This window comes from Mustela nivalis (genome assembly GCF_964662115.1).
Source record: "Mustela nivalis genome assembly, chromosome: 20".
Taxonomy (NCBI): domain Eukaryota; kingdom Metazoa; phylum Chordata; class Mammalia; order Carnivora; family Mustelidae; genus Mustela; species Mustela nivalis.
The window spans coordinates 29,888,494-29,915,278 of NC_139039.1; the positions used below are offsets into that span (position 1 = coordinate 29,888,494).

The 26,785-nt window shown below is 38.9% G+C and overlaps 1 protein-coding gene across 1 annotated transcript in view; it reads right to left on the reverse strand.

The window, feature by feature from the left end:
* Window positions 1-26,785, reverse strand: part of TENM3 (teneurin transmembrane protein 3) — a 2,451,411-nt gene that overhangs the window by 1,360,765 nt on the left and 1,063,861 nt on the right. The window contains exon 5 of the mRNA XM_082715814.1: window positions 23,450-23,490. The gene's annotated coding sequence lies outside the window, so the exon portion shown is untranslated. The remainder of the gene's footprint in view (window positions 1-23,449; window positions 23,491-26,785) is intronic.

Consider the following 26,785-nt stretch of genomic DNA (forward strand, 5'->3'; position numbering starts at 1 on the left):
ATTTTCTACCAAGGAGAAGGGGTGAGATCTGACTCATCCTAGCTTGTGAATATAGACTGTTCAGTTAACAAAGATTTTGCCAGTCAGTTAATAAACACAGCAATTGTTAAAAAAAATTAAATTATATGTTCTGATACTTAGGTTGTACTAAAAACAAAATAGTTACTCAGAATTCATCACCTCGTTAGTATAATGGTGTATTTTAATATTAGCCAAGCTCTTAAGATAATTTACATCCACTTGGTACGTATGGTGTGAATCCTGTATAAGAGTGGGCTACTGAGAGTCTTCTCCTAACTCCATATCGAGTGATGTCATATTGACAGTTAAGCATTAGCCGTGATGGGTGAATTAACACCATTGGCGTTGGAAAATGCTACAAGTCAGAACTTGATCCACAGTTCAGTTGGTCATCTAGATCTAATGAAAGTAATGGAAAAATATTAATAACGTAGACAATGTTTAAGAGTGAATTAAGGGTGTAGCCCTTCCATTTTGAATAATAACAACAACAAAATCAAAGAAATAGTCCTCCGACATCTGGAAAATGTGTTTCAGCAAAATGGCTCTCAGAATCTCTGAAAGAACAAAGTTTCAACATGCATCTTTGTACTTTGAATTTCATCTCACTCATTGTAAATAAAAATATCAGCCAACATTCATGAGAGAATGGCATGTTTTTTGAGCACCTATCATATTCCCAGAATATAGCAGGAGCTCAAAACACATCTCGGGAATGAACTGATTCCTACAGCGTGAAGTCTCCTCGCTACCTCTCCTTCCTCATTTTCTTCCTGAGTCCAGTAGTATTGATTATCTTTGTGACAAAGGACCCAGGTTTGATCTATTCCTGCAAATACCAGAACCACAGAGCATGTGGCCAGATCCCTCCAGTCCTTGCTCACCTATCATTTCTACAGTTCCTGCACAGAAACACCACTGTCCACATACCATCGCCTCAGGGGCATTTCTAGAAACTCATCGCAGAACTTACCATGAAAGATGACACTGAACCTGAACACAGTATTGTTACGGGAACAGCTATAACCCAGGAAACTTTGGGGGGCCCTTCAAAATAGGATGTTTGCCTATCTCCTTTAACACTTAAAAATCACAAATGCACTGTCGTGTAGATTACCATTAAATTGTGAATGCCAATTAAAGTTTAATGGTTAATCTTCACTAAAAAAGGAGTGCTTCATATACCATGTGAAATTATCTGCCACAGCATTAACAAAAACCGATTAGTTAACCGGCTAAACAGATTAAATACAGTCTTTCAAGTTTATGGGGGAAATGAAAAGGCCTTCACTTTAATAGTATGGAATATTCTTTTATTTAAATTTTATGACTCCTCATCCAGTTTCATTTAAAATGTCAAAATTGTAATGGTGGTGACATTCATTTTATAATAGTGTCTGAAACATATGCAGTAAAAGGGGTTGTAATAATAATACTACAAATTACATGCTTATTTTTCCAGATCATACCTAATAGAGTGTAATATCATTTTCAGTCACAGTTCACCGGAGTTAAATTTAAAGCATAATATTAAAGTCAAGGTTCCTTCACATCTAATTAGACATTAGAAACAAATGTGGCCAGGTCTGCATTCTGCTAAATGTATGCAAATAACCCCTCAGAGGCAATGAAACCATTTAACAAGGTAAAAGTAACCCACTCTAAAGGTAGACAATAAATTACTGTAGATTTACCTTCAGCATTGTGCAATATGACATCTCAGTTGCTGTAGGACACAGTGAAGCATAAATTGTACTGAGCTTGTCTCATGTTGCAAAATATTCAGGGCAAACAAAGAATATTTTATGCTTAGAAGCCTAACTTCTGGAAAGCATGCCAGCGAGTGAGGTAGTTCAACAAAGCACCTATCACTGAGGTATGGATAGCACCATTGCCTACCTTGGCAGAGTCATTTATTTTCAGGAGCGGTAGGGAAACATTAAAAAGAGCGCGTTTTGTTCATTCTCGGAAAACCCATATAAATAAGTCTTAGCTATAGACTGTATTTAGAGGTGAGGACTGGGTTCCTTTGTTGCTTTGTTTGGTGGTGGGTTTCTTCCCCCCCCACCCCCCGCAAGCCCTTCCTCACTAATGGTTTTGCCCTATTCATCCCCAGAAGTGGATGGGGGAAACAGTTCCCGAAAGTTCCATCACGTTAGATCACATTTAGGATTTTTTGCTACTTCCGCTTTTTATCATCTTGCTAAAAACATGAAATTGGGAAGTAAAGGTGATTTTTACATTTGCTGCCTGCCCTATGGACGGGTCCACTGACAAGGCGTTTTCCAGACAGAGCCTTTTGATTGGCTCTCCATGGAACAATCACACTCACGTCCTGTCTTTAATAGTCCTCTTGCCACATGAAGAAGAGAGAAGCCACACAGGCTGTCAACAGTGCTACTTGAAATGCTTGTCTTGAATATCCCTGTAGTAATCCAGACACCAAGAAAATCATCCTTCCTCTTAACCACCGCATATGTAGACACTGAAATCACTGTGAGAAGTACTTGACAAATACACATTTTTAGACAATTAAAAAAAAATTGCTCCTTTCTCTCACATATTAGACCTTTTGAAGACAGAACTCTGGGTTTTGTCTGTAAACTGTAAATACAATCACTTAAAAGTAAAGAGCTCGAAGAGTGATCATCCACTCTCCTGGTACCAAATTTTGAATGATGGTGTCAACATTTCAGTCTTCTTCTTCTTCTTTTTTTAAGATTCTATTTATTTATTTGACAGATACCCCTGCTGAGCAGAGAGCCCAATGTGGGGCTCCATCCCAGGACCCTGAGATCATGACCTGAGCCAAAGGCAGAGGCTTCACCCACTGAGCCACCCAGGCGCCCCCATTTTCAGTCTTCTATAAATCAGTCAGTTACAGAGAAACTTGTTTCTAGATGTCTATCGCCATAAAACTGGATCAATAGAAAGGTTTAGACACCAATTGGCCATGATTTCTTTATAGCTAAAAATCAAAACATTGCATTTCTTGATACGTCAGTAGCCATATTCACTCAGTAGGGCAAATCCAGACCCCAGAGTATCCCAGATTTTTCACTTCTTTATATTTGATATAGTGACAGACCCAATTTTATATATAATGTTGAGAATAGGAGGGCTGTTCTTTGGTGGGCAGGAATGTGGCACCTTGATGACGAAAAATTCCTACCATAACCACAATTGTCTTAGCCTGAGAGAGTTTTGCTACTAAAATTGAGAAGAATTCCAATTATAATTTATGTTAATTAAAGATCTTTACCAACTTTTGAAGCATGGGAGCTAACTTTATATGTTGCCCACTGAACTGAAGGAATTGTAAAAAACAAAACAAAACAAAACAAAACAAAACAAAAAAACCCACCAAGTAATTACTGGTACTACTCAACAGTGGAGATCTCCATGCTAACAAAGAAGGATTTGGGCAAAGATTCTTTCATAAGGTGAAACAGAACTTTCCAGATCAGTTCTGCTTCCATTGGGTCTTGATTTTTGTTTAAGAACAACCAATGAAATAAATGAATTCATTTCAGGATTTATATTTCACCTGGAAAATTACTGCCAGAGAGATGTAGGAAATAAAAGTGCTAGGGATAAGATTTAAAGAGAGAGCTACCCTTGCAAAAAATATTTAGTTCTGCATATCTAAGCACTTTCAACTTGCTAGCATTTTGGCACATCATCATTTCTCCAAAAGAACAAGGATACTAACATTAACATTTGCTCTAACACCTGATGAGCCGGACATGTGGGGAGCCTTAGAACCTATTTACGATTCCAAGATAATATATGGAAGCCTGGGTATAAAAGAAACAGTGAAAAAGGATGACTGTTTCCTAGTGAGCGTGATGAGTAAAGCAGAAAAGAGTCTGAAGAAGAGACTTAGAATAATTGCCCCAAATGCACCTGTACATTCATTTTGTGTAATCGACCCGAATAAATCTGCAATATTTTCCCAAGGAAGGATAGTGTTTTTCAAAGATGTTGAGAAGAAGTGAGAGACAATTATGGATAATACGATATTGCTTTAATTCAAGGTATTGGTCAGAATGCCAAAATACAGCTGATTCTGCAATATTCATATAGTGTAAAAATAGCAAAACAGCCTGGTTCCCATTCCAGCTCTACCAGTAACTGACCCTGCCCACCCAGTATGAGCTAGCATCAAGGAGAGACCATGTGACCTGAGGCAGCTCCTCTCACCTCTCTGGATCTGTTTCTTTCTTTTAAAAGAAAGAGGAAGCGCCCAGATATGGCTTAAGGTCTGCTTTTGTTTTAACACTTGATTATTCTAGTAGTTAAGGGATCAATAACTCAAGAAACTGGACCTAAATCAATAAGGAGCTTCAAAAGTCAGAGGAATCTGGGCCACAGCAGTGTGCCCTCTTTAGATAATATTAGAAATAAAATAAACAGACCAAATGTTAAGACAAAGAGCTGTACTGGCTATTGGCCAGAGCTTTTTTGGTTCCTTTTTTTTTTTTTTTTTTTTTAAACATTACCTTTGTATTCATTTTTGATTGCATGAGGGATCAGTTACAGGGTAAGCAGAGATAAATTTCACTGTAATTCTCAAACCATATTTTAGACTATCGTGGCAACATTGTATCGTTGCAACATTTTTCTCTGCAAAATCTTTTTCAGGGCTGATAGCGTGTGGAACAATGGATTGATTTTAAGTCCCAGCTCTTTGTTTTCCAGGGCCCTCCCTCTGGTAAGAGCAGCCAAAGAGCCCTGCGGAGGGGGTGGGGGAGGAGATGACAAGCAGGGAGCTCACACCTTTCATAATGGCTGGTGAACAATCAAGCTGATGGTATTAGTGAAAGGTTATTATTTGAATTAATCATACAAGTTTAAAACAACTTGGCATTTCAAAATGTTTCTAGGTAGGCGTAGTTTCCAAACTGCAACTGCCTCCGAGTGTAATACTTGGCATGTTGGGAGGGGTGTGAGTCTGCTCGCGCGTGGAAGGAAGGGGGGTGGGTGGATGTCTGGAACGCAGCCCCCGTCATCCTTTAAGGGAGAGTTAAGAGGGACCTAGACAGGTCTGAGCAACTTCGTGCTCTCTTCTACTTCAGGATTCGGGAGGAGAGAAAAAAGAAGGGAGAGAAGGAAAAGAAGATCAAGGAGGAAGAGAGAAGGATGCAGAGAGCGAGGGGATATGGGGGGGATGGGCCTCTAAAATCTGGCTGGTAACTGTGTGCTACCTGGTGATCAAGCAAACCCCTTCCTTTGTTTTAGTGGCAGCAAAGGAACGATTCAATGATATTAGAGCTTGAAAAAGTGGACAATAGTAGGTGATGTGGCTGAAATAGAAATGCACCTTATATCTCTCTCTCGGAGGCTAAGTCATGGGTTCATGTACAAACAGTCATGGAGCTCTCCTGATGGGGACCAGGCACTGGTCTCATCTATGCACTGACCAAGGTCTAAGGCATAGGAAGATGGATAAGACACAGCCTCTGACACTGAGGACCGTAAATTCTAGTGCTGCAAATATTTTAACAAACCGTTTTTGATTAATTATGGAAACTGATAGGATAGAGTTTGCACAGGTTGATGCAAGGGCACGAAGGAGACCTTCTGCCTGGTCCTGGGAGTTGACGTCGGAGCTGAGCCTTGCAGGCTGCGTACGCAGAGAGTAATGGTGTTGCCGACAACCTAAGGACCAGGGCCACAGGCTCAGAGAGGGGATGAAAGTGTCCCATGTGCCTCCTTGCCGCTGAGGCACCATGTCAGCTATGGCGAGTGTTAGGACCAGGGTGGGAGGAATCAGTAGAGCCAATTCACATATCTCTTAACAGAGTGGGTGAGACTTGATTCTGTCAGGATTGGAGTGGATGCACGTGCTCTCGTGACAAAGTTTTATGTGCATTTTATGTTATATAAACGTAGCTCAGAAAGCCCATTCTGGGAGACAGAAGATGAGGGCTTTTCAGAGCAAAGACATACATTATGCCCCGAGCCTCATTCAGAACATTCTAAGAGCTCCCCAGCCCTAGAATCCCCGCCAGTCTGCTTGTCTACTAATCATTCCCCGTACTTTCCAAAGTAGTGAGGTGTCACTCTTGGGAGTTAAAAATGAGTTGCCACGGGGAATCTGGGTGGCTCAGGTCATGATCTCAGGGTCGTAGGATCCCTGCTGGGCTCCTGCTCAGCGGGGTGTCGGCTTCTCCTTCTGCCCCACCCCTCATTCTCTCTCTTTCTCTCAAATAAATAAATAAAATCTTTGGAAACATGGGTTGCCCAGCTTTTATATGAAAAATCAACATTTTCCATATCAAATGCTTAAAGGATACAGAATTGGTAACCGAGGGGTCAGTGATGAATCACTACAATTAGAAACACATGCAAGTTAATGTGGATCTGTGTGTTTCGGTCCCTAAATTAAATAAACTAGAGAATTAAAAGCAAAGTCATACTTCAGATGCATTTCGTTAGGCAGGGATATTAATGACAGGGAGTATAGTTATTTCTTGGCTTATGTACTTAATCACAAAATTTTGAGATGGAAGCATAATTGCATTAATCCCTTTTCTGCACACAGGCCTTGATTTTAGTGCTTTTAGGTAAAGGCACGTTAATAGCACCAGCCCTCCAGTTATTGTCGGATAAGTCCATGAATCAAAAAAAGAAAAAAAAAGGGTAATGGTAGTTTAATGGTCCTATATTTTAGAGTCAATGCAGTCATCTGTTATGGTGAATTTATAATTTCTTAGAGCATTTTAATATTAACTCAAAGAGAGCAATATTAAGTATGTGGCTTCCATTGTTTTCCATGGAACTGAAAGAGAATGAGTTCACAGGAAGTTTAAAACGACTGTACATTTCTGGGGCATCGCCTGTCTAAGAACCAATCATTTCTAGAATGTTCCTAACTCTCTATGTTTTCTTGCAACATATCTTGAAAAAGAGAAAAAATGTATTAATTGTGGTATTTCCTGTAATATGAAGAAATAACTATTCAGCTAGCAATTTACGATATATTAGCAAACATGGTTAGAAAAAGGAACCCTGAAAAAAAGAAAATTCTTGGAAATCTCAAATGTTTCTGAAGTCAGTTTGAAAAGTAACTTTTTCAAATGATTTTAAAGTGTAAGAGCCTTCTCAGGAGTATGTACCAAGGCGAGAGAAAGATGTTGCATTGAGCTGACTTCCTTCGTGCCTCTGTAATATTTATCAATCAACCAACGCACATGGATTGCGCACCTTGACTCTTTGCAAGCGGGAATAACTCCGGCTGACTGAGTGGAGGCAGAAAAACATTTAAAATGACTTCACTGTTTATTTAAACAATTAAAAAAGGCTACACGTTATGTACACATTCTTAATTTAAATCTGACAGATGTTGTTGTTTTAATTGAATGTTCATAAATGTACACGTGACCCAGTCTCTCTGTGCCGAGTGGAGGCAATAATTTGCTAATTTGTACAGTTCATAACCCCTTGCCTGCCCAGGCATAATGACATTCTAGACAAGAAAAATGATCAGAATATTAGGATGTCAAAAGGCTTCGGCTGTCATTATATGACAAAAATTAAAACATCTTCACTTAAAAATCGTGTCTGTCACACGAGTCTTGCTGGAGCTATCCGGACTAGTTCCACGAGGATGAGGCTGATAGTTTTTATTTTGCTACAAATACCACTTGCGGGAGGTTTTAATTCTCAGCTTAGTGCTGGTACACCCTCACCCCCCAAAAACCTCAGTTATCTCTTTGAAAGTAAGCTCTGCAGGAAGGACTGGGCTGGGTTTTGGGGGGGGGGTTGTTCTGTTTTTTTGTTTGTTTGTTTTTTTTTAACATTTAATCATCAGTTTTGTTTTGCTTGAAACAGCAATAGCAATGGTGGACGGTCCCTGCAGTGGAAGTCATTCCCAGAGATCACGTTCAGTGGCTGAGGAGGGGTGACCATCCACTGTCTGCTTCCAGAGTGGAATCTGACTGGGTCTACAGATTTTGCTGACTTTGAAATGGACACTCAGGGCCCCACAGTGTAATTAAAGATTACTCGAGTACCATTCGCTAAATGCTTCTTTCCAGAGAAAATTTTGCTTTGCATTTCTCCCAGTATTGCCAATGACCTTCTTCTATGATGTGTTATGTAACAGGACAAATATAACGAAATAGATGGACTAAAGCATTTGAAGAGAAGGAAGTAACCACAGACCCATACTTGTACACACACAACAGAGTCATCTCCCTTTTCCTACAGAGAAACACAGCCCAAGACCCCCAGGGGTTGCCTGAAACCACAGATAGTTCCAGATCCTGGGTATGATTTTTCCTATACGTACATACCTATGATAAAGTTTAATTTATAAATTAGGCATGGTAAGCGATTAACAATAAGAATGAAATAGAACAATTATAACAACGTGTTGTGATCAAAGTTACGTGAATGCGCCCTCTGTCGCTCCCTTGTCAAATACCTTATGGTCCTCTAACGCCCACCCTCCTTGTGATGGTGTGAGGTGATAAAATGCCTATGTGATCAGATGAAGGAAAGGACACAGGCCCTGTGACATCATACTAGGTGACCCCTGACCTCCTGACCCCTGACCTTCCACACCAGGGCTGACTGGACTTCGCTGAAATCGCGGGGAGCAAAACCACGGATAGGGTGGACAACTGTACAGCTCATGAACCTCTGACTGGTAACGACCACTATTTATCTTGAAAGATCTAAGTTGTTAACATGGATTATTCACCCCATGCTTCCGGTTTTCTTATTTTTAACCAAAAAAGAGGTCTATGAAATTTCCGCCTAAACTCCGAAAGCCATAATCAGAAAAGCTGTAAGAAGAGATTATTTTTATTTACCTTCGATCTGTTCACGGTTCTTTGTTTTGTGATTAAATTCTATGCTAGTTGACACAGGAAAGAAAAAAAGAAAGCCTTTCTGTTTACTGTCACAGAATATTAGGCCCGTGTTCACATGAAGCGACGGCAGTGCTTTAAATCGGATTTATAAATCTATCTCCAATGTGCCCAACTCTGCTGAGGTCAAGTGACCTTTTAAAATAACCAGCAATTTCTGAGTTGGAGAGTTGGTAAGAATGTTCTACAGCCGCGATGTCATTCTTTCCTGTCCTCAAATCTTCATGAGTAGAAGGTACGTGATCAGCACTGGGCATGCATCAAGGTGCCTGATACCACTGTGTAAACATATAATGAGGGGCGCCTGGGTGGCTCAGTTGGTTAAGAATTTGATTTCAGCTCAGGTCATGATCCCAGGGTTCTGGGATCGAGTCCTGCATCTGGGGTTGGGGGAAATCCCTGCTCAGTGGGGCCCCTGCGTCTCCCTCTGTCTTTTGTTCTCCCTGCGTGTTCGCTCTCTCTCTCTCTGACAAATAAGTAGACTCTTTTAAAAAAAATTTAAAAATAATGAATAAGCATGAGTGTTGTAGCATAAAATTGAGGAAATCCATGTTGACAATCATAGCTCAAACCAAGCAATTAACCTAATTTCAACGGTCAACAACAATCTTTACTATACCTTATTCCTCTGAAATTAGATTTATGAGAAACATAAACCAGGGTCCTATGGGCTACTAGAGAACCATAATAGCACGACACAAACATCAAAGCTCTTTATTTTGACTCACTTGATAAATGCCCACTGAGTTTTACAGACATCTCTTATCTCAATATAATTATCATTGCATACTTTGTTTCAGAATCCTGGTAAAAATGAGCATATCTCGGAAGAGCTGGCTTCTACGTGTAGCAATGACTATGAAAATTAAATGAGTCATATTTAGAATTTTCACTATGAAATAAATTTTTACCATGTAAAAATTTTGGAAAATCAAGGAAAGAATGTATCACTCTAACTAAAATGTTACTAAGGCACTAGCTATTTTAGACATGGTCATAGATCTGTCTTATACATTAAGTCTACTTTATATATTATTTTTTTTTGTAGAATTGCAGATTCTAGGCTGAAACACAAGGACTTTTTGTTGGAATTTTGCTAGGACTTTTCTGTCTCTCAATAATAGAATAATGGTAATTTTAGTAAATATTTAAAAAGATAACAGTCATTCTTTTGCTTAGTTTACTATTGAATAAATATAACAATTTCTCAATAATGCCGCAAATATCTAATTGCAATTGTTATTAGTCATATAGAAAAACCACTTTTCTTCCACAAAACAAGTTTTTGTTTACTTTTACCTGTTATGAATATATAATCAGAGAGAGAAGTTTTAGCTTTTTGTTGTCATTTTTATTAATACTGTTATTCTGAATACATGCTAAGCTAATGAAGTTACTTCCCCAGATAAAAGAGGAGTTTAAAGTCATAATTGACTACTCTCTGCTTTTTATAATGTAGAAAAGAGCAAATATCTATATTCTGAATAGTATTTGAGTTTTGCAATAATCAGAAAGGACATTTAAACTAAAGTGATTATGCCATAGTAATTGATCGTACTCACAAAATCAAAGAGTTAAATTGATTCAATATATATACATTTTTTAATCTATCCCATGTGCCAAACCCAGAGTATAGGATATGAGTCTTATTCTCAATCTCATTACAATTCAGGAGTACACTGAGGTAGGTGTATATATTCAGTGAATGTTAACCTCTACTCTATTAACCTCTTACATGGATATAGTCAGAATCTTGTCTTTATTGAAGTTGCTCCATCAATAAAGTCAGCAAGTCAGGCATCCCGTTTTAAGATCACAATTTCCTAGACTTTACAGTTTAATTATTCAACTACTCCCATCATGACCAGTCTTCAACTGTGTCAAGACCCTAGTACACATAACCACTACCTTTACCCTACGTGTCAGTTACCTTCCTGACTTCACTGTCCCCTCTACCCAGGTTACATTCCATTATCTAGTCAAGAAATCTTTTGCCAAAGACCTAAACTTCCTTGCCCTTCTATCACCGTATACCTATTTCTCAAACATCAATGAACCCAAATACCTCTTTTCCTCCATTGCCTGCCTCCAGGCATCTGAGTTCAACTGGAGAAACTCAAACAAATATGAATTATGAATAACTTATCTATGGTTCAGGATTACCAGATCCACCTGGATTGGTATTAAAATGAAGCCAGGATAACACATAACTATACTCTCCCTGCTGCTTAAGAATCCTCCTGCATTTTTCTGCTCAATTCCTATCTCTGATCTCCTTGACTCTCTCCAAAACTATCACTACATCACCTCCTTTTCTCATCATTCCCAGGAGCTGTTCAGGCCACCAAATTCCTGGAGAAAATAGAAACCATGAGATGGGAAATCATTCAACTTCCCAGTATCAAAAATAGAGTTACATTTGTACCTTTTTTTTTTTTTTTAACTTATTTTCTTCAGCAATGACAAAGAAGGCAAGCATCCTTCAGGTCAAGCTCAACTCGGAATACGTCCCACCTCACCTTCTCAGGAACCTTCTACTATTCATTAGCTTCTCTATCACCTGTATCTCTACCCTTTTTTATATCGGTATCTTTCCATCAATATAATATAAATACTCCTCTCTCTCTGAAACCCCCTCTCGTCTAACTCTAGCTAGGATTCCACTTCTTCACCCTATTTATGGCAGTACGTTTCTAGAAAGTTGTTTATACTTGTTAGCTGCATTTTCTCACCTTCCCCTTACTGCTCGGTCTATCCCGATCTAGACTCTGCCCCCATCACTATATTGTAATGACTGTTACAAAAGGATCCCCAAAGGCTCCTATTACTAAAATCATCAGTTGTTTTTCCCTCTTCATCACGTTTATTTTTTTAAGGAAACTCTACCCTCCATGTGGAACTCTAATTCCTGACCCCGAGATCCAGAGTCGCTGCTCTGACAACTGAGCCCGCCGAAATCCCCACTCTTCATCACTTTCAGATTCTCAGGACTTCATCAGTGTCGATCTCTCTCTTTCTCTTTTTCTTCCTCTCTCTCTGATTCCTTTCTTATCTGGAATTCTAGTTTCTTCTTCTTTGCTAGCTTGTGCTTTTCCATCTTGAGAGCTGACTCATTTTTGTCTATAGCGATTATGCTCCTCAAAGTTGTAGTTCTAAATACACATAGGCTTCTTTCCTTTAAACTGGATTTTCTTTGGGCCACTACATACCTACCCATGGCTTAAAGCACCATCCACAGCCAAATGACTCCAGGCTTAAGTCACATGCAAGGACGTCCCACTGAGTTCCAGACCCATGTCTATACCTGCCAATCTGACATCTCCTCTTTTATATTAAAACAAATCGCAAACTTAGATTCAAACTTCCAAAATTGCTCTTGATGATTTTCTCACTGATACTGATTCTTCAATGATACCAATGTAGTGCATCTAACTTATTTTACTTGTATGCAGGAAAAGGAGTCAGCATACACCCCAAATCTGATCGATCAAAAATAACTGTTAAAATTTATGCCTCTGAAGTCTATGCCCCTTTCCACTGCCTTCATTAATCCCAAATCCTAATTATATTCATGCTTAATATAATCCTTTTATGAGCTCTATATGAATTCACTCTTTTTTCAATTAACTTTCCGTAAGGCAGATGTACATACATTTTCAATACACAAACTAGTCTTCACTGACTCCCAATTTTTTTTTTTTTTTTTTTTTTTTTTTTTTTTAAGTACAGAGAATTGTGTTTTTTATATGGCCCATGAGGCCCTAAATGATCTGGCCCCTGACTCCCATTTCAACATCAGCTAGAACCCCTTTCTTATTGCTTTCCGCATGCCAGAAAATTGGCCTTCTGGTCCTCCACCTGTTCATTCTCTTTGTCTCCTGGACTTTGCACATATCACTTCCTCATCTGGACCCTCCTCCCGTTTTTCCCTAATTAACTTCTACTAAGTTTAGATGTAATATTGTCATTTGAAACTTATCTTTCTACTCCTTCCTACCCTGGTCTCCAAATTAGGTCAGCTATTCTGGATTACTCCATGGCGCTGTTCAGTATGCCGTGTGTGTCTGCATTCTCTAATTCATTAAAATGTAGATTCTGGGAGTATGCAGATTTGCAAAATGACATGTAAATATTTTGTTCACTACTGTGACCCCGGTGTGTTGGCCTGGTGCAAAATATGGAATAGATATTTGTTGGTCGAATGAATGGATGGATAAACTCATGTTGGTTCCTAGATACTGATATTTAATGTTTTTTATGTGTATATTAATTATTATTTTTAATAAATATTGAGAACTTCTGGTTTAATGTGATAATAAACTTGTCCTTGAGGGTAAGAGTGTATTTAGTATCTCTAACTTCCCAGAGCTTAGCACTGAGTTTATTTCACAAAGGCTACTCACTAAACGTTTGTAAAAAAGGAAGTAGTTGCACAGATTAAAAAACAACAACAACAAAACAAAACAACAACATAATAACTCCATGCACAGCCAGTTTAATTTGTAAAGGTGGGAGTGAGATTAGAAAAAGAAAAGTAACTGCTCTTTTCTTTCGTATAATAAAATTAAACAAACAGGAGTGGTTTAACATCTTCAAGATTATTAGTTGTTTCATACTAATAAACTTCACTCAAGTTTGCTCTTTTCCAATAATGTTGAAATAAAAATAAATAGTTTTAAATGAGGCTGTGTTTTTGAGAGAGATTGAGGGAGGATGGAGTCTTGACATAAGGGTCTGGTTACTGTTGGGTATTGTAGGATCTCTTTCTCTGAAGATTGTTAAGAACTGATGACAGTTTAAGTAGAGTTCTGCCTGGAGCCATAGGAACTAATTGGATGACCCTTCTACTTTATCAGTTTCCACTGTGAAGAGTGCTACAGAATTCTCCCTGGAGATGGCCCATAGCAACTAGGACAAAATAGTCACTCGTCCTGGAACTTCAATAATCAAATGTCATGAAATGCATTCCAAAGAAGAGCTTGTTATTTATCACTAATATTTGAAGAATCTGGAGATGTTGACTTTATATAATCTAATCACTCTTTATATAAAGCATGCATGAAGCTGTCATTAGAATTAGGGCTATTTCAGTCTGTCGTTTGACACGAGTCACTCAACTATGTGTGGAGTTGGCCACAGGGTATTTATCACGGCATTGGATGCTTGGAATTAGTTTCTCCTTCAGGATTTTTCAATTAACAGGACAGGTAAAATCAGTAAAAATAAAATTTTTACAGGCATATGGGTAAAATGAGTACACGCATGCAGCGAAGTGCAATCACAGGGGAGGCGAGCAGGAGATTCTGTAAGCACCATGAACAAGGGGAAATATTTGTGGAAAAAGTAATGAAGAAAAGGCTTGGAAGCCATACAGAGAGGAAATGGTATGTTTGTCAGATAGAAGGGGAATTTAGTTAAAGCACTTGGAAAAGCTTCGAAGACATCTATTTCCAAGAGTGGGAGAGAAGAGTGTATTAGCAGACAACAAGTTGATGGATGGGATTAGTAGGAATGGAGGGAGCAGATCTGGTTTATATGTATCCAGCAAATAAACTATCCTTTGGGATGTCTGTCTAGGATACTTTAACATATGCATATAGTTTCCTTGGCGAGGTTACAGCCATTGTTCCCAGGAGCTCTGTTCTACCTGATACTGCCTATGTCAGAGCTTCTGTATTGGCATATGATCAGACTCGGTAGAGTCCAAAACCTGAGGTTAAAACTCTGTTCAGCCACCATCTTCTATTTTAGCTGTATGATTTGAGGTAAGTTACTTAAATTCTCCAGGCTTCGGTCTTGTCATCCATAAGGTAAAGGTGTTGAATTACTCGGAGGTTCTCAACAGAAGCAGTGATGTCCATGGGGGCTTTGGAAAGTGTATGGAGATGTTGTTCTTGGTGTCACAATGTTTGGGTGTACTATACTCATCTAGCAGGTAAAAAGCCAGGAACGCTACAGACCTGGCAATGCACATAACACCGGGGGGTGGAGGAAAAAGTCTCACAATGTATAGAAAGCACATTCTAGTGTAGGTTTCAACAGGGAAGTCCCATTTGTAATTGTTCGAGCCCATAACCTGACTCTGCTTAATTGTGAACAAAAACCCCTTTTGGCAAAGCCATAAAATTTCCAGGAGTCCAACAGCCACATAATAGAAGATGGCACTTTTGTTTAGAATTTTACTAAAGCTGTTCACTATTTTAGAAATCATAGCACCAATGGTAAGGTGGCTCATGGTATTTGAGTGTGTCAATATACTTATATAAGATCTCATGTATAGCTGTGCACCCTAACTGTGCTCCTAGGCATGGGCACGAGATGTAATGAGTTCATAATGTTTTTTCTTGCAGTGGCATGTGGACGAATATTTGCATAATGACATATTTAATCTATTACAAATGACTTCCATTTCTCCTCTATATTCCTGAACTATACTATTTTTTGAAATGATTGCACACAAGTTGCATTTTCTATGAATTTCATTTCATAGAGTTTCCATAATAAACTCTTTGGTATAAAAGGGAGCTTTCTATCTAATAGTGTTGGGGATGAGAACCAGTGGATTGGACAATCTCAAATAACTTTAAGCTCTTAAATCCATGGATTTATAAGTTCTACTTTGATCTTCAAGGAAGCAGAAACTCTTAAATGATTTTCACTTGTGATATTCAATTCAATGTCTAAATTCTAGAGGAGAAGATTAACTGCAACAGACTATATATTTATTTTACCATCTTTCCACTTAGTTCACCTGAGATGAGAAGTAGATATATAACCAGGAGATCCAGATAGTTGAACATACACTGCGTCGGGTGCTAATAAGAGCTCCATAGAAATGAAAAACTATTCCTTGTCCTAATGACATCGTTCAGAAACAGACTTCATTCACAGACAACAGATTTCATCTTCTTTAAAGAAGAACTGTACTTTTACTAAAAAAAATTAAAATTTTCCTATTATTCTCAAATTCTGTTCGATAGTAGAAGAGGAAATGGAAAACTCTAGCAGAATGATCTTTCAGAGCACATACCATACTTTATTATTTCCACTGCTTTGACATCTGGATAGTACCCCACTCTGTTGCCTCCTGTACACACACACACACATACACACCAATCATTAAAGTAATTAAGTCAGGCACAACCATACCACCTCTATGGGGATGATGTTGAAAGGTTTTCTAAATATGATGGCACACAAATATTTTAGTAGTCTAATCAATAAGTTCCATTCTATAGGGCTTTTTAATTTGCACATGTCACTCCTTGAGAGTAAAGCATAATACAATTGGGCTTTTCCAGTCAAATGCCTCCATTTTTGTTTCATATTTCACCTCTGAGATATGACCATCTACAAAATCAAAACCTCCAGGGCAGAAAGGCATTTTCTTTCCCCTTTTGCAAATCGAGCAGAAGCATGAATGTTTGCCAGGGTCCCTAGCAGCTCATGCTAGGTATTTCTCTACCCTCTGCTAACGTGACCTTCAAATAATAGAACTGGGTCAAGAAGAGCACATTTTGATGATACTTGTGACAGTAATCAAAAACTGTCAAAAACACTTGGGATAACCATGAAACTTGAATATATAGTAGGTACTATGGGGATGAGAGGAGGAGTTAATGTTTTCACTGTAAATGTTTCCCTTATTAGTGTTTAACTTGCAAGAATTATTTGACATCCAGTTTCAAGTGATTAAAAAAAATACAGTATAATGGGTCCAAAAGAGCCAGTATGACTGAAGGGAAGGTAGAAGGGCTTAATGATGCCAGTTCATGGACACTGATAGTCATTTGCTCACTCCCTCACTCACACCAGGTCATTGACTCTCGACGCAAAATAATGTCAGTTGCGAACAAAGATGTAAAGTTCCCTTTACACTCAAAAAAGAGCTTTTTGTTGAGTCTAAGGAGATAGAAATATGCAGAAGAATGTTTGCATATTCCTGTTTCACCTCACATATTTGTCCATTGAAGAGGGAAAGATAATTTCAGTCTTTGATGGAAGACTTCTTGGAAGAGGTACCATGTGAACTAGACCATGAGAGATGAATCGTGATTCCAGCAAATGGCATTCTATTCAGAGAGACCTGCATCATATCAGGAACTCCAAAATATTTTCTAGAGAACAAGGAATGATTCTCCTTGGTTCTTGGTAGTATTGTATCAGAAAAGACCAGAAGTAAGTTTGATAGTAATGCAGAGAGTGATGGAGAAAGGATAACAATTTATTTAGTAAGTAACTAAACACTAGTAAAGGATGTACTCAAAGAAGATTTTTAGAAAAACACGTTAACATGGTGAGTTATGACACTTCTGTTCTCAAGTCTGTGCTCTGGGATTAATAACTTTGAATAATTCTCCATTATTTTCTCACATCCTAATCATTCCCAACCCTGAGTAACCAACTGTCTCATATTCTCTCTCTCTCTCCCCCTCACTCTCTCTTGGTCCTCCTCTCTCTGTTACTGGTCCCTTAATAAAAAGTACTGTTGCTTTGGAAAGGACTCTATTATTATCTGAGAACTTCACATGTTCAATGAACATTTTGAGACAAATTTAACTCATGATTCTACCTTTCTACTCACAACAGATTAGACCAAGCATGCCAGAGGCCGCTGGGTGGTCATCAGTGAGACCTCTGCCTCACAGGGTCTGGAGGGACCAGATGACCGAGTAGGTTCTCTCTTCAAGTAGTTTCAATAGGAAGACTTCTAGATAATGAGTAGCAGAGAACTGAAAAGCCAGAAAAGAGAGAAGGGGGTCAGCAGAAGTACACAAGGGGCAGAATGTTTAAATAAACAGCAACCATGAGGCAGAGTGAAAGAGAAGACAGAAGTAGGAGGAGAAGTAGAAGCAGAATGTACAGTAGCATTAATCTAGTAGGTCTGACTCTTACCCGTTGCAAGGCCTGCTTACAAGCTCAACCCCTTAGCTGGCATCTGGACACCCGGATTTCGAGAAGGTTCCTACCTCCCAAACTCTTAAGAGTGGCCCACTGTGTGAACAATATAGTTAATGCTGAGCACATGCTTTCCTTCCTGGAGTTTGGAATCTTGGTATGTGTCAGGTAGCGGCTGCCTATAGAAGCATCCTTCAGTAATATCCATGGTACTGAAGCATCCTTCAGTAATATCCGTGGTCATATCATAAAATATGACTTTCCTTGGCAGATGAGAGTTCACCTGGGCTGTTGCAAGACTTGCAACATTGCTGGGAGAATCAAGTGTGTCCTTTGTGACTTTACTAGGAGAGGACCCCTGGGAAGCTTGTGCCTGGTTTTCTTCAGACATCCCCCCCTCGTGCTTTTTCCGTTGCTGATGTTGCTTTGCAAACTTTGCTCTAATAAATCACGCTGTTCGTACCACTGCCACCTGAGTTTGGTGAGTCTTGCTAAACACTGTACTTGAGGGTGGTCTCAGGGATCCCAACACACAAAGCTGTTATTATGCGATATAAATCGATAGGGAAACTTATGCATTTGCATATGTCTGTAGATGAGAAAAAAAAAAAAGGCTAACAAAAACAGATTTGGATGCCTATAACTAGTGCTTGGTGCTAGATGGTGATAAAATATTGCTTTGGAATTTGTGGCATCCTGCATAATTCCGAATGACTTTCGGTCTTATTTCAGGCTTCATGAAGACTATATGGGGATTAAAATCCCACGTTTCTTTATTTACAATAAACCCCTGACGCTTAAGGTAAGCCAAACATGGCTTTAATGCTTTCCTAAAAGACTGAAACAAATGCTGGAGCAAATTACATAAGCAGGTAAAGTGATTCTGTGACCAATGTACGCTTTCCAGTGCCAATAGAACCCTTGGTGGTATCCGGCAATGTTTGCGATTTTGTGTGTGTGTTTGTTATTCTTGCTTCCTGTCTTTATTCAAAAACCTTTCATTTTATCATGGGTCTTCTAACTTCAAGCTTCAACCCCAGTCCTATGATTTTCTGCAGAGGAACTTGAAATTTTTAAAGAAACTGAAATCCAGTAAAAGGTAGCCTTCCACCTCCAAAGTGACCTGCAGAGACTCTATTCTAACTGTCTCAGATCCAATTCCAGGGGCAAAATCACATTTCTTCCTCTCCAGATGAAATTAAGGACTTAATTTCTACACTTTCCTTCTTGTCCTCATTCTGATGCTCTCCATTACCTCCTGGTCCCCCCCGATGTCTCTCATCACTCCTCTCTGCAGAGTCTTTCTTCCATGGACACAAAACACTCAAGGCTCCCTCACCCCCAAACAGCAAAACAATACACACAAAAAATACTCTTCATTTGACCGTAGCTATCACTCCACAGAATTTTTGACAAGTGCTACAACCTCAGTCTTGACTGGCTTCAACCTTACTCCTTTCTTGGTTTTCACCCTACTAATTTACTCCCAAGACCCACTGAATTTTGTAACTCAGTGCCTTCTTCTAGTCTTAGTCAAAGCTCTCATGACTCTGCTTACTATTTGAATTCTTGGTATTCTCTTCTCCCGTCCGTCCCCAATCCTCATTCTTTCCTGTGTTCCCTCTGCCTTCCCCCATGTCCTTGGCAACTGTCTCTGTCCCTTCCTCTTCTGCTTGCCTTGCGTTAACTGAGGTCCCTTCTTGCTGCTCCTCGAGGCCTGCATGAGGCATCTTCCCATGTGCTCTAGCTTCATTTCCTCCCAGAGCTCCTCCAGCACCTCTGACGATTCCCAGACTTGTGTACCTCCAGCATATCCCCCTCCTATGGGCCAGCCCACACCCACCCCGTTACTCCCTGAATATTTCCACTGTCAGAAAAACTTCAAGATGACAAGTCAACAGTTAGATCCAGTATTTTGCTCCTAAGATATATTCCTTTTCTTTTATTTTTGATCGGATTCATGACATGACAACTACATTCTTCCAAGCCAGGAAATTTGAATAGGCATTCTCAACTTCTTTCTCTCCTTCACACACAGCTAATTAAATCCCAGATCCTCATAGCACTCCTGCTCCCAAAAAACTCTCTCAGACTTGCTATTCCTACCCATTGCTATTACCGTGTACTTACTGTATGCCCTAACTATGGTTTACTTAGGAAATTTCAAGAGCTTTCTTTCCTACTCCTCCTGCCACTCTCTCTATAACCCACCCTGTATAAAGTCATCTGAGTTATTACCCTAAAAAATAATCAGGAGCTTGAGCTTTTGGACAAAATTGCTTCCATTTGAATCCTAGTTCTGCTAGTACCTTGCCGTGTAGTCTTGGACAAAATGCACCTATTGTATGTGTATCTTCTTTGGTAGAACAGAATATTCATAATAGCTATGGAGAGTAAGTGGATTAACAACACACAGAAAGTGACTACAATTGTGTCTGACATTTAGTGAGTGATCAGTAAATATTACAATCGCCCACAATACCATATGATATTCTTTCTTTATCTGAAAAGCTGTTATATCTCCTTGATATCAAATGAACATGCCCCATCTGAGGGACTCTTACTATAATTATCCCTAGGAGAACAGTAACTGCTTCCTTATCTACAGTCTTAAAATACATGATTTCCCACGGTTATCATGGAGGGTACCACACCGTACACCACACCACACAGGTTTTCTCCGGGAGCGTGTAGAGTTCAGGTCAGATTTATATCTGTATTCTCAGAATGAATGAATGAATGGGTGAGTGAAAGCTTTGAGGTAGACCATTTTGTCTTGGCCCCAATTAAGTATAACTTTTTCTGAAGGCTTCATGATAGATAAAAGGATCAAAGGGCAACATAAGCTTAAACAAACACATATCAAACTAGAATGCACAAGCAACCCATGAACATTTAGAATGAATAGACAGTTCTCCTCTCAATCTTTTGGAGTTTACACTGTAAGAAGGGAAGTTTCCAAAACTATTGTTAGAGGAAGAGCTGAAATACCAATGTAAATAAATATATATTGAGCATCTATTGAGCGAAAGGTGACACAAGAGATTTTTCTCACAGTACTGAAAATATGATTGGATGAAAAAACAAACTCTGATAAAAGTCAAACTGCCAGTGATTAAAAAAAAAAAATGTCTTCAGAACTCTCTCATACTCAGAGAAAGAATGGAAGGTTCTATCGGTAGTGAGGAGGGACACCAGGTCATGCATGATTCATAGTAGAGTCCAATGTTTGCTGAAGCTTGACAGAAAAGTGTGATTTGAACAGAGCCAGAAGACAGAAAATGGTGTTCTAGAAAGAGAAAACAGCAAATGAGAGATTTATTAGTATAACGTGCTTATGACCATGATCGGATCCTACCAGGGATCTGAAGACAGAAGAGAGCAGGCCTCTGGGGCATCCTCAGAAAAGAAAGTGGGAGAGATGACGGCGTTCTATCAAGGGCATCAACCTGGGAGCAGGTAGGAAATATTACGATGTATCATACCAGAGCATCTTTGCATAGGATTCATTCTGAAGCTACCCTAATTGGTGGACTGGAAGAAAACGGACATGAGACTCCCTACATTGGCAGGCAAAAGGAGACTGGCGAAGAGAGAAACAGTTCAGATATTTTGGGGTTGTGCTTTAAAGCACAAGATTGACAAGAGACAATTTCACCAAAAATAGAGTGGGCATCGATATTTCGGCAAAGCACTCAAAATTACATCCCACTGACTGAAGTAAGGCAGGCACTAAAAACGCAGACTCATAGCATGAAATGCACACAGGGAGACTTAGCACAACCCTCCAAGGGGGCAGCTTTATTCCGTCGGTCTCGCAAATTTACAGCCAGTGCTTCCAAGCAGTAAATTCATTAAGACCAGGAAATTGCTTAATTAGTTTAAAGTGACAAACACGTCTAAAAATAAATGTTTGAACTCCATGGTTTCCAAACAAATTTATCACCATCAGAACTGTTACAGTACACCTATAATGACTAGAAAATTAATGCAAGATAATAACTTTGTATGTTTCTTGCCCCCCACTTTTGAAAAAGAAACTACTTGTTTTAAAGGGTGCCGAATTTCCACTCGTCCTCACTCCCTATGGGTGTATCATTCTGAGAGCTTATTTCCAACCTGCTTTGTCTATTTCTTTATTGCCCAAATACATCTATGGATGTGATTGTGGATTATTATACAACAAGGATGCTCCTGTGTGTCTGAGGAACCTGAGACAGACGAGTCCAATTGCAATGTTTTAACATTAGCCAAACCCAACACTTTTTTTTTTTAAATGTGTATAAACACCTACACATTTATGCTTCATTATAGGCTACTTTGCTAGAGAAATTCACACTTTATTAGTGTACTAAATAGGGGGAAGTTGTGTTATTCCCATGGACGTTTGTTTTAGAAGATTAAAAAGCACATGAGTATGAAATAATGCAGTGTTAGTACCACCGAGGTTCTCCCTGTGACCAAGGGTTTCTGATCTGCCACAATCACCTTCCAGAAGAGCCTGACCTCACCAGCATTCTTGCAATTGAATTTGAAGTAGCAAGTCTAACCAATGAGACACAAATTCAAGTTGCTTCTGACATACAAATAATGAATAAGGCCAATCTACAATAGAAGATTCAATGATATCCTAATGCTAAGAACAGGAGAAGCCAACATAAATGCAATTAGTATATTCAATATAGGCTTCCCCAGAAGGTTTAGAAAACACACTTGTCTCTTAGAAGACTCCGAATTTTTCTAGAACTTAAGACACCAATTTTACCTTCTTCCAGGATCACCACTGGGAAGCAGAACACGGTCAGAGACAGGAAGCCATGCGGTTTAAATATCTGCTTCTCTTCCCAACCCCAGAAACGTTTCTAGGGAGCAGTCACTAGTACAGATCTTGAATAGTATTACCCCTTCGTGAAAAGCACTGAGCAACAGTCACACCAATAATTTGTACAATAAAAATACCAAATAGATTATATTCCATCATATTAGCACAAGACCATCCAATTAAACCTTATAGCAATTTGTATAATATTCCAAGTAGTGTTTAAATTTGAGGATGTATTAAATAAAAATCCACTCCAATGATTCACTTGCACATAACATACTTCAAAAAAAAAATATTGTTCTAGTTGGGTTCTAACTAGTTATTTTAATACGTACATTATTTATTATTAATTATAAAAGGGTTTCTAAAAAGGCAAACATTGTTCACATAAATACCAAGGAAATTCCTTATGATCAGTATGATTTCAATGAATACTAAGTTAATTAATAGTAATTGGCATGCAGATAAAAGAAGAAAAGGTGTTACTATTTGAAGTTCATTTTGTATTTAATTTATAACAATAACATTCATAATAACTTACTTTTTTAATTAAAAGATTTTTGAGAGTTTGATTGTCTGAAAGCTTTTAGAAGGTTACTTTCTTGACACTGAAGCTCAGAGAACATTTGTATATACCAAATTTGTTTTGGGTTTTTTTGTTTGTTTTTTTATAAAAGCATCAGGAATGTCTTGGCAAATATAAGTAAGTACTTGGAAAAACGATTCCTCTTAGAATTATTTTTATGCTCTATGGAAAAAAGTAAAAACAAATAAATAGAACATTTTGGCAGCTCTCAGTTTCAGAAAAAAAAATTATATATTTACTTACAAGGACTCTAGAAGTCAAAAGAATGAAATCCCATCGTCAGCCTGTAAATTAACAAACAACAAAACCTAAGACAAAATTATTTTACTCAGAACACTTAATTGAACAAGACAGAAAAAAATGATTATATGATTTATGACTCAATAATATATACTTACAGCTTTGATGATGGTAAATAATAATGGTGACAATAATAATGTTACAATGTTTTTTTCCCAAAGATTAACCTGGGCATACCATAAATCTTTTTCTTTTTTAAAATGCTGTTCTTCCAGGGCATCTAGGTGATTCAATTAGTTAAGCATCTGTCTTTGGATCAGGCTGTGATCCCAGGATTCTTGATCCCAGGCGGGATCAAGCCCTGTGTCAGGCTCCCTGCTCAGGGAGGGAAGCAGGGAGAGAAGCAGGGAGCCTGCTTCTCCCTCGACCCCCCACTGGTGCTCTCTCTTGTTATCTCTGTCGCTATCTCTGTCTCTCTCTCGCAAATAAATAAATAAAATCTTAAAAAAAAAGTTCTTTTTTCCCCATACACCAAGCAGTTCAACCTGTCCATGTGCTCATATGCATGCTGAGAAAAACCACCAGAAGATTAATATAAAAATTGGGAATAGAATAGTAGCATTATATTCTGAACTTGCACTGATACATACTTAGAAAGTCAATTAAGATCGTAGGAAAAACGACTGGTGACGTCATTGTGATTTTCCAACCAATTTTTACAAGTCATTGTATCTGGATCTGAATGCAAGACAATCCACAGGTTTTCCACAACCACAGACTGACATACATTTGTCCTGTGGGCTGCCATAAGCCACTGGGGTGTGGCATTGATGTTAGCTCTGCTGTTCTGACACTCTACCCAGATGTTCCCATTTTGCTTCAGTGACTCAGAGCTGAGTCTGAATGCCTCAAACCATGGGTAAAAAGAGTGATGGTTAACACAGTCAGAGTTGCAGTGAACCAGCATCACCTGCAAAATTTGCAATCCTAAGACTGGTATGAAAACAGCATGGCGGTCTTGAGTGGACACTGAGATGGCTAATGGCAAAATGGAACATACATGAATTCAGGTATTGCTCTTTTGCCTGCTTTCTTTATCTTTTCGACACCATATGGCTCAAGGCACAATAATTTTATGATGAAAGATATAAATTCTACGGAAAGATTTGTATTTTTATAACAGACGATCTTCTGTCAAGATGTTGTCTATGAGCCATTTAAATGTGTCTGTTCTTCTATAGGTATATTGTTAACATCTTTAAGTCGACCTACATATATCAGCAGAAGATTTAACATTGGGTTTTATTAAATCTCTGGTCTCTTTTCATCCATGGGACTTACTATGAATGTGCTGATACACAAAGCATAACCACAGATCTTTAATCCAGGAGGAGGCTCCAACAAGATGAGGTTTAAAATGGATTGCAGCTTTTGTGCAAGCTGTGTGTCAAGATACTTGACAGAGTTAAGTAATACAGTTGCAAAGTTAAATAACAGAAGGGAGAGGCATTAAGAGGCAAAGAAAAGATAGAAAATTCGTGTTTTCAGATGAGATCTGTGAGGAGGAGGAGCGTCATCTGAGTAGGGAGACATAAGAACCCTCTACAGTTAACAGAAGCTGAAGAGAAATTGATTTGGAAAGAATAGGGGCATAATCATGGTGTTGAATAGCACATTCAACAATGAACCTGATTCTTGGAAATGCTGATCTGAAGGTGGGGCCAATAACTCTGAGAATGACACATGCCATAATTTCCTCAGAAATAGAGCTACTCCTTACCCCTAATGAGACTAGTCTACCTGGTACAGTTTCAGAAGCCATGTCGAGGAGTAAAATTGAAGCAAGAGGTGAATTTAGAAGTCTGAAGGGTACATGTTAAGTGATGAGATTTCAAGAGAACAACCAAAGCAATAGAAACATGCCCCAGATCAGGTTCAAGGCCATGTTAGAAGGTGAAGATAAGAGGTTTGTCTATCTTTGGTAAAAGGCAGCTTGATGTAGATTTGTATTTTGCAGAGATGTCAATTAAAAAGTCCCCGGGACTGGGAAAAGATGAAAGGACAAAAAAACAAAAACAAAAATAAAAACAAAACAAAACAAAAACACTTGAAAGTGTAGACAATTTGAAAATATCAAAAAATTAAGGAAATGCTGCTGATCTGGTGACAGCATATGTTTTAACAAATATCAGGTAGAAAGTTAATGATCTCAGTGGAATCACTATGATATGAAAATCTTGGCTTCTGTAGTCAAACATATCGGGGATCTTCAACCACAGCCCAGAGTGTAAGACAGGGGAATGACTGTGAACTCTCAGCTTTGCATGCTAGAACACGTCCTCAGCACCCCCTGTAAGGCATTTTAGGTCTCCTGTTCTCAGAGGGTGGGCTTCTGATTTTCCATCACACCACCTCTCAGCCCTTCTCCCTCTCTCGCTTCCTTCATCCCACACCTCCTGTAGAGGTTTCTACCAGCCTGTCTATGCACTTGGGCCGACCAACCCCTTTAGAGTGAATGTTAGATTTCTTACTGTGTTTGATGCTTTTGCACGTTAAGCAGATAAATACTGTTTCTTGGTTTTGTTCATTATTCCGCCTTCTCAATGACCCAAACCCTCTAGCCAGTCTCCTCGGCCAAGCTCCTGTATATACACACACCTCTTCTCCTCTGACCAGTTTGCTAATCCATGCAGCAGGAGAAGTGAGATAGGTTATGTCCGGTGACTCAACTTAAATAAATCATCCTCAGCCAATACTGCAAATTTTACACACACACACACACACACACAAACACACACCCCAAGTCTAAAGTACTCCAAGATTGCACTTTAAATTTGATTATTCTAGAATGAGGCACTTGGAAATTAGCCTATCTAGGTTTATATTTTGTTCCAGAATTACACTGCCTAACCTTTCAGCATGTGAGAATTGATTCAATGGGAATATTTGCATGAAAGAGAAAAGAGCACAATGATCTTCCTGGGGTCTGTTATTTGTCTCAATTGCTCAGATTGTTTCCATTTCTTAAAATTAACAGAACAGTGTCTAGCATCTGCCAAATACGGCTCTGACGAAAAGACTTGACTCAAAGAAGCCGGCGCGTGGATCAAGTCCTGAATTCATCAGTTTCAGTGAGACGGCATTAATTCAGCTTGACTCCTCTCTTAGGTGCTCATAACTCCTCTGCCTTAATTTTCAAATTTCAATCATCATTCTTAGATTCCAGTCTCCTTCACACTGTGAGCCTTCACAGCACACTCACCGATCCTACCGTACCCATGTGGAGGATTTCCCATTCAAGCATTCATTCATTCACCTATGCAAGAACCTCCGAACTAG